We start from the raw sequence: 10,020 nt of genomic DNA, 5'->3' as shown, positions 1-10,020 counted from the left end.
ATTCCGACTTCTTCCTTTCATCCTTCCGGCTATAATGATCAACCATAAAACATGGTTCATGCAAACGGGGAGCTCTCATGGTCTTGTCAAGATTGAAAGTTTTGCTCTCATCTCCCACTTCTAGATTGAGCTCTCCATGCTTCACATCTATCACCGCACCCACGGTGTGCAAGAAAGGTCTACCTAGAATGATTGGAATATTTGAGTCTTCTTCCATGTCAACAATGACAAAGTCCACCGGGATGAAAAATTTCTCAACTCTTACGGGAACATCATCCCATATCCCTAATGGTGTCTTCGTCGATCTATCGGCCATTTGGAGTGTGATGTTGGTACATTTAAGCTCTCCCATCCCTAACCTTTTACTCACCGAATACGGCATAACACTCACACTAGCCCCTAGATCACATAGGGCTTTGTTGATTGTTGTGTCGCCAATGGTACATGGTATTGAGAAGCTTCCCGGATCTTTAAGTTTCGGAGGTGAACTCCCTTGAAGGATTGCACTACTCACCTTAGTGAAGGCGATAGTCTCAAGCTTCCGGATTGACTTCTTTTTCGTAAGGATGTCCTTCATGTACTTTGCATAGGCCGGCACGTGATTGATTAATTCCGTGAAAGGAATCGAGACTTCCAAATTCTTCACAATTTCCATGAATTTTCCAAGTTGGTCATCAAATTTGGGCTTGGCTTAACGACTTGGAAAAGGAAGTCTAATGAAAATTGGTTCCTTCTCCTTGGCCTTGTCTTCACTTTTCTTTGAAAATTCTCCTTTTGATGGCTCTCTATCCTTGGAGTTTTGCACAACTTCTTCTTTGTCACTAGCTTCCACAACTTCATCCTCAAATTGCTTCTTCGGTGCTTCATACCTCGTACCACTCCTCAAGTGAATGGTACTAACCGTTTCATGTCTTGGGGGATTACTTTGAGGTGGTAATTGCCCCTTATGTCTTTGTGAGCTTGAAGATGCTAGTTGAGTCAATTGGGTTTCCAACATTTTGGTGTGGGCTAGGATGTTGTTGATGGTGATTTCCTTTGCTTGACTATCCTTTTGCATTTGAGTGAAAAACTCTTGTTGATTCTTTTACATTTAGAGGACCGCTTTTGGAACATCAAAACCTTGGTCATTTTGTTGATTGTAAGGAGTTTGATTTTGGTAACCTTGGTTTTGGTTGTAAAAAGGTCTTTGATTTTGGTTTCTCATGGGAGGTGGGGTGTATGTTGGTTGAGGGTTTTGAACATTTTGGCTTTTGTATGAGAGATTTGGGTGGAATTTGGTGTTTTCATTGTAATAATTTGAATAAGGGGTACCACTCTTGTATGCTTGAAAAGCATTCACTTGTTCATTTGATCCCCTACATTCACTTTGGTCATGTCCCAAAGTACCACAATTCTCACATATCCCACTTGGGATTGATGAAGATGCCGTCATGGCATTGACATGATACTTTGGTGATTTTGAGGCTTCTTCAAGTCTAGCCATAGCTTTTTCGAACTTCAAGTTGATGGTATCAATGTGAGCACTAAGTTGAGCACCCAATTGAGTAATGGAGTCCACTTCATGCTTTCCTCCTCTAGTTGCCTTGCGAGGCCTACTATATTGTGAATTATGGACCGCCATTTCCTCAATCTTGTTCCAAGTTTGATTATCGTCAACTTCGGTGAACATACCATTTGATCCCATGTTGAGAATGTTTCTTGAGTCTTCATAAAGACCATTCCAAAATTGTTGAACTAAGAACCACTCGCTAAGTCCATGATGAGGACATGAGCGACAAATTCCCTTGAATCGCTCCCAAGCTTCATACAAAGATTCTTCATCTCTTTGCTTAAAGCCCGTAATTTGAGCTCTTAGCATAATAGTCTTTTCCGGTGGGTAGAACTTTTTGTAGAAAGCTAGAGCCAACTTCTTCCAAGAGTCAATTCCGAGAGTAGCCTTATCAAGGCCTTTCAACCATTGTTTTGCGGTGCGAATTAGAGAAAAAGGAAATAAGACCCATCGAATTTGGTCTTGAGTTACACCGGTTTGTGAGATCGCATCACAATAGTCACAAAAAGTCTCCATGTGAGAATGAGGGTCTTCACTAGGCATCCCCCCAAATTGGCTTCTTTCGACTAATTGGATAAATGCGGATTTGGCAATGAAATTTCCGGTTAAGTGTTGTGGTGTGGGAGTACCATTGGGTAGGTTCTCGTAGGTTGGTACGGAATGTGATGAAAATTTAGGCATTGTGGGTTGATTTTGTGTTGGATTTTGTGTTGGGTTCTCCTCACCTTCTCTTGCAAAAGGGTTGACGAACTCAATAGTGTTTGGTTGAATATCTACAACCTCACCAATACCTCTCAAAGTTCTTCTAGCAAATTACCTTGTGATCTTCTAGACATGCAAAATATCAAACAACTTGAAAATAATTAGAACAAACCTTGAGGAGTTTTACTTCCCCAAGGCAAAGAAAGACACAACTAATAACAATCTAAGAAAATCTAAATCAAGTTAACACCGTCCCCGGCAACGGCGCCATTTTTGGTCGAGCCCTCTTGAGAGGTTTAGTTTTAGGTACTTGTCGTTAGGAGCACCTAGACCAAAACAATATTTATAACTCCACAAACAACTCTACTATTAGTAAAGAGGCAAGTAAAGGTCGGATCCCAAGGGACGGGTATTGATGTGAGACTTTCAATTGTAACTAGCGGTGTCTAGGGGTGTCACAATTTGGGGTTGGAATAGAAGATCACTAAACTAAATAGCAATGAAAGTAAACAAGCATGATGATTAAAAAGGGATGTAAACAATTGATAAAAGGCACTAGGGTTTCATGGGGTCATAGGGGATTCATGGGAATTGATCATACAAACATATTCTCAAATTATAAGAAAGCAATTATTGTTGTGATGGATCGAGTTGGTTTATATCTTACAATCCTAGGAATGTTTGGGTTCCGGAGCCGAATCGATTAGATTGTACAACACCTACAAGTCGACTTAATCTTCCCTACTCAACTATATGCATGGTCTAATGAGACTCGAGTTGGTTTATGTCTTACAAGTCTCATTGAAAAGATAGGTGATGGGTAAAAAATGCAAGGATTCATAGGCTCGCATTTCATCAAACATAACATGTGCATAAGTTGAGATCACAACAAGCAATCAAATAAACTATGAAAACATATTAATTTAAGCATGAATCATCCCCCATGTTGGTTTCCCCTAATTATCCATTAACCCTAGCTGAGGAAACTACTCACTCATTATCATGTTGAACATGCTAGCAAGGTTGTCAATCATACCAACAAAGTAAACATGATGAATAAATGAAGATGATTAACAATAATTAAAAAGGGATTAAGAGAATTATACCTACTAATGATTCCAATAATAAAGCAAAGAATAATAATAGAAGTACTTGATGATTGATTGGAAGGTTGTCAATCTCCAAATAATAACCCAAATAATCTTCAATTACCCAAAATGAAAGATGAACAAAAGAGAGATTAAGGAAATGAGATTTGTATTAAGAATTGATTAAAAGTTGATTACAAAATTAAAGAGAGATTAGAATGATATAAACTACACTAAAGATTGATAAGAAGAACATGATAATCTAATTAGACTAATGGGGTATTTATAGTGGGGATTAGGTACACAAATTAGGGATTACTAAGGGCTTAAATGACGAGTAAGTCCTTGAGGAATCGCTCCTCTCAGAAAAATATGCGAGTCTCCTTTTTGCTAGTCTTTCCCGAGGTATGCGCATCCTTCATAGAACAAGTAGAAGACGGAATAGCTGTCACACAATCCGAGCGTCCAGGGCACGGGACGAGCGGATTGTGGGTCTTTTGGACGAGCGAATTTGTTGGGTGGACGGGCGGATTGTGGCTGTTTTGGACGAGCGTCCCTCTGAGGAAGACGCTCGAATTGCTGGTCTTCGACGCTGGTCTTGGACGGGCGTCCAGGGTGAAATCCGCTCGGATTCTGAGTCAGTTTCCTCCTTTCTTCTTTTCTTCCTTTTTCTTCATACAATCCTTGAGGATTTCGTCGGAGATGCAAGGATCTTTTCTCATGATTGCCCAACTACTATAATATGTACAAAGGCCTTCTAGTCTTGTTTTCTCTTTGATGCTTGGTCATTGAATTCAATCAATTTAGCTCTATTTTGCCATGAAAATGCAAGGTTTGCACTCCTTTCCTACCAAGGAAACAAAACCTCAAAGAATATGCAAAACAAAGGACTAAAGACAATAAATGACCCAAATATGCACTAAAAAGCACGGGAACAAGGCTAATTTGGGGACTAAATATGCTCAAATAATGGTCACATCACAAGGAGATTAAGCACACACTCCACCAAGGTTGTTGAGAGAAAAGAGGATTTGAGAGATTTAGGGTTAGAGTGAAATAAAATAAGAAGAAGAATGAAATTGGGAAAGTATAAGAATCCCGATAAAACACGGGTATAGCAGCACTTACTCGATCGAGTAACTTGGGTACTCGATCAAGTGGCCTCTACTCGATCGAGTTGGAGTTAGTTTTCGCTGGTAGTTCCAACGGTCTCGATCCAATAACCCCACAACTAGATCGAGTAAGGTCTACTCGATCGTGTAGGCACTCATACACGGACGAGTAGGATTAGGAATGAGATCAAATGTTACGAGTTCAGTTAACGGTTCCTGTAAAACAATAACTCGTATCGATTCCAAAGTATATTTGGAACTCGTCACTGATTATTTCATCCAATCACGATACATTAATACTATCGCAAATGCAACACAACTATCTCAGCCGAACATTACACATATCATTCCGTTCTATATCAAATATTATGCAAGACAATTCAACTATGACATCAATTTATACTTGTATACCATCAACACATTAATCTTCGTTTACTTACGCATATGCAAATTCAGTCATTCGACATGTGATTACATTACATCAAGCATCCATTTAGCAATACAGTTACCACGAATTACTCACGTTTGCTCAAAGTTTCAAACATGTCACAACAATTCATCAACAAGATATTTAACATAACTATGTCATGTCACAAGAGTACGTGACAACATTCATCCATTGCATTCCCAAATATTATTTGACAACTTGTACTAGTTAGAACGCATTTAAAGACTCACAACTCATTATCACCATAACATTATCCAATACTCGTATGCAACTCCTAGCACATTCACCATTTTTATCATATCCACACGCATATTTCCAACAATTCAAAACCCTTCACGGTTCATCATTAGTATTTGTACGTACTAGACATTACCATAAACTCCATCACAGCTGTTTCTAACCTATTTATCATACACATCTATGCACACAATTCCCGACTCGATATCCCCATACTCGGTGGGTGGCTTAAGCATATTCGGGCCATGATTTTGAAATGAGGGCGCCTTCTCACCCAAAATCAAGCATCAGTCGGGGCTCCCAACATACATACACCAGGTTCATTTTATTAGACTCACTACGTTCATTAGCCCATTAGTTACAGGTTCCAAAATCGTCGCTCTGATACCACTTTTTAACACCCCCATCTACCAAGGAGCCTTAACAAGACCTTCCCTAGCAGATAAGAACGTTACCATCTCGGTTGCCCGAGGACAGTAATAATCAAATGTCGATAAAAGAACAGTTATTAAATTACAAGTGATAAAAACAAAATAAAAGATACAATTCATGACAACTATCAACTATGAGAAACTATCTCTGCCATGACTCGTGGTGAACTCGTCCCTCCAAGCACCCAACTATGATCCTGACATCAACCTGCTCAACACAAGAAGACAGCCCAACAACACCACACAAGGTCAGTAACTGAAGGAACAACACAAAGGCAGACTCAACGAGACATAGCAACATACATACACCGTTCCTCCAATCACCCACACATCTCTAACTGTCCGAAGGTCCAGTCCTGCCAGATTACCAATCGCAACCGGTATTCCAGACCGCCAGTGGGGGACTGCAGCCGTTCCCACCTAAGCCCCGCTCATCTCATCTGACCGATAACCCATGTTCCATAATGTGCACATCTCCTTCTGTGGCAGTTTCCACAGAGGGCGAATCAACGACATGAAGCCACTCTCGCAAGTGACTCCACTCAGCCAAGGGCACACCTCGCGAACCAGAGACAACAAACAACAGTGACCAATCACAACCAATCCACAATACCAACAATGATAACAAAACCAATTAGACAACACGATCGACACACTAAACAACCAACATTACTGAGTAGGAAAACCTACCTCTAGCAAACCACAGCGATTCCGCACACGACCATAGGACAACAAGCAACCACCATAACCACCTATAACAAACAGTATAACCATCTATTACTACTACCACATTCACAAATGAAACCAAGGAAGATGATGATGATGATGACAACATACCTATACATAGATGTGAATGAATGTTGTGAATAATGGTAAGAATAAAAGAACCAAAACTACTCACATATGAGTAGCATGGCCGACCAACATAAGGCCAAAAGAGCACCTTCTCTTTTTTTTTCTCTTATCAAAGTGTAGGTTGTGTAAGGCTAGTAGTGTAGGTTCCATTATTTATCATTTTATCACATAAAATAAAATAATCACAACCCATTAATACTCCCTCCATTTCGGTCCAACACATAAAATGGACTATCATTTTATTTTGTCAATTTGTCATTTGTCACACAATATGTCACATGTAGTATGTTACATGTTATTAATTAATTAAATGCATATTTATCAAATAAATATCATTTTATAAATTAATTAAATTACATATAACAAATTGACTAGTGATACTTGATCACATAAATAAAATGGATCATATAATTATAATTCACAACATCTTGTAATTATAAATAACCATTCATTCTCATCTCTATTGTTTCACAAACAATAATCAATTTTAGTAATAAAGAATTTCAATTACTAAAATAAATCTTATTTAATCCCATTACAATAAGATATAAATATTCTCTCTCACAAATAAATTGTTCAATTTTAAGGAATTGATTAACTTGTATCGTCATACAATTAACCAACTTTACTGATAAGGGCATCATCCTTTAGGTGTGACCTTAAGGGATCAACTGACCACCACCGTCCCATGACAGTAACGTCAAACTCTAGCAAGCCAATCGTTACCGATTAATGTTGATCAGTTGACTATTTCATTTATCATCCCTTTCGTATTCTTATTATGAGATTTAATTACGATATTAAATCATGTGATCGCAATATTGTAGAGGACACATATTCCAACAATTGGGCCACGGCTAAATTCATGGCGCAAGTGCTAAATTTCCGTGGCTAAAGTATTTTGCCACGGGAATAGCTTTCGTTGCGCAAGTGGCCGTGGCTAAGAGATAGCCACGGGAAAAACAAGAACGTGGCTAAAATTAAATTTTTAGCCACGGATTCCCCTGTGGCTAGTAATTCCAGTGGCAAAAAAGTTTTTCCCGTGACCAAATATAATTCATGTGGCAAACAAAAAATATAATATATAAATAAACAAAATGTAATATATTATTTTTTATTAATAATTAAAATGTTTTCACGTATAGAACCGTATCAAGTATTGGTACTGGCTTTGCTAGTGAAGTCGATTCATATGATCGTTACATGAATTCTCCAGTCATACACTTGTCCGAATCAGAGATCCTTCCCATGAGGTCACTCATCCGAAGACTACTCTCACCTGAGCACGCTTAATTGTGGAATTTTTATGATGAGCAACCGAAACTGAAACTTAACTTTGTTGATATAGGTAACACTTTGAATTCTTTTAAAATAATTTTTTTTTCAAAACTACCTTTACTATTATGTAATTGAAAAAATATTCCATGGTTTACATATTTTTGCCGAAAAAACATTATTTTTGTCAAATTACTTGAGGTTTTGATGTTGACCTCCCAACTAATGATTCTGACATCATTTTTTGCCTGAGTCAGCAAAACTATTTTATCCAAACAAAATGTAATCGTGTTTTCCAAATTTTTTTTTTTTTTTTTTACAATTTGTCGACATTCTTATTTTAATTTCTCTATTACCAATTGCAGTGTAAACCCTATGGACAGGCAACAATGCTGCTGGACCTTACAGGACACCTTAAAAATACCAAATGACATTGAAAAATTCTGAAACTTTATGACAAATAAGATTTAATATTGTTCTAGAACTGTACCAATTTTCATGAATTTTGAAGGACTCTAAGTAATTTTAAACTCAACTGAAACAGCCTGAAATCTTGTGATTGCAGACCAACTGACTCAACTGCTTCTGTGACTTGTTTGAGTGACAAAAGGATATAGTTAAGACCCTAAATTCCCACAGAATACTCACAGGAAATCTAAGATGATACCTTAACAAATTTCAGACTCAAATCCACAGTTAAGCACAGGATTAAAGTTTGAACTTTGCTCAACACAATTAAACTGAACCACAGATAGACACAGGTTCAACTTAATAATGCCAAACTGACTTTGATCAATTAACCACAGAGATCACAGGTTAATCACAAGGCCATGTTTCCAAACTACAGTTTAAACACAAGTTTGAAAGAAATGAGAGAAGTCTCAAGGGTAATTTTCATTCAAAAATAATCTGCCTGAAACAGATGAGACACAGGTCCTTATACAGGCCTTGTCTTTGCATTACAATTTGAAACCCTAGCATCCAATGGTCCAGAATTAATCTAAGATGAATACAAACAACATAAATTATCTTACAAGCTAGTAAATAAAGTGAACAAGTGAAAACAAAAGCAAATGGGTAAAACAGACTGAAACAAAGCATGGTTACAGGCTGTCACTGTCAGTTGTCCTCTTGTGCACAGTTTGTTGTTCATTTGGTGGCTAGCTGAAGTCAAGGTTTCTTGTTGTTATCTATGGCAGGCTTTGTGGAAAAACTTACAGCAACTCGTTTTAAGGAGCCTCACAAATGCCTCACCAAATAAGGAAATGTTTCTTTATGCTTTAACTTCAACATGTGACTGCCTTGCTTTCCTTTTGCAGGAATTTCTGTGAATTGCATTGCATTTTAGGATGACTGGTAGGATGCTTTGGACTTTCTGTTGAGGCTCGCCTTGATTGGCCATATAGGCGGTGATAAATCTGGACAGTGAACCTCTTGATGGTTGAGTTGGGGTGGTTCAATGGTCATTCATCGGGACTTGGACTGTGGCCTGGTTAGGATTGGGAGCCCTTCATTCAGCTCCTGCTTCACCAATCTTTTCATATATTTTTTTACGCAAATTCTATTACATGACCATCGTACGTGTAACATGAAAAATTTAATCTTTTTTATGCTAAATAGTGATCACTTTTAGGTATGAATGACCATATTTTATTAGTTAAAAATGACCAGATCACTATTAACCAAATAGTAGTCACTTTTTGCAAAAAAACACATAATTAAAAGATCGTCGTAACACAATATTTTTGTTTTCTTTAAATTGATTTCTTTTCTTTATTCTTGATCATTTCTTTCGTCAAAATTTTCACATTATTTACACAAGTGAATTAGTTATTATAATATCTATTTTATTTTTCCCTGTGACGCGCTCATTTTCAATAAAAACATATTTTCTATATTGATTTTTTTATCGATTATTTTTTCAATTTGTTTTTCTTTCTTTTCTTTAATGATTTGTTGGAGATTATTTTTACTTCCATTTTTTAGCGTTCTTTTTTATTTAATCATTTTTTTATTTTAATTGTCTTTCCTTTTTACTCCTTAATAATTCCCCAAATTTTATTTTTTATCAAGTTAAATTTTATCTCAAATTCATGTTTTTCTATAAATATTTTATAAATAGAGTTATAAATCAAATTTTGAAAGAAACGTTTGACAAAATATTAGTCTTAGATTTCTCAATGATAGGTGATAACAAGTTACGCATAAAAATATTTTGATTTGTAAAAAAATCAATTTACATGAAATTAATGATGTTATGAAAAAAACACATAAATTTAGATTTCTCAATGATATGTGACGAGGTCTCCTAACATTGTTATGC

At 37.0% G+C, this 10,020-nt stretch overlaps 1 non-coding gene across 1 annotated transcript; it reads left to right on the top strand.

Moving 5' to 3' along the window:
- Nucleotides 1-1,751: 1,751 nt before the first annotated feature.
- LOC141593440 (small nucleolar RNA R71) lies at nucleotides 1,752-1,858 on the top strand. Its single transcript, XR_012521522.1, has one exon. It is a non-coding gene; the product is annotated as a small nucleolar RNA R71 (small nucleolar RNA).
- The last annotated feature ends 8,162 nt before the right edge of the window (nucleotides 1,859-10,020 follow it).

This window comes from Silene latifolia, chromosome 7, assembly GCF_048544455.1.
Source record: "Silene latifolia isolate original U9 population chromosome 7, ASM4854445v1, whole genome shotgun sequence".
NCBI classification, from domain to species: domain Eukaryota; kingdom Viridiplantae; phylum Streptophyta; class Magnoliopsida; order Caryophyllales; family Caryophyllaceae; genus Silene; species Silene latifolia.
This window is presented reverse-complemented; position numbering and strand designations above follow the sequence as displayed.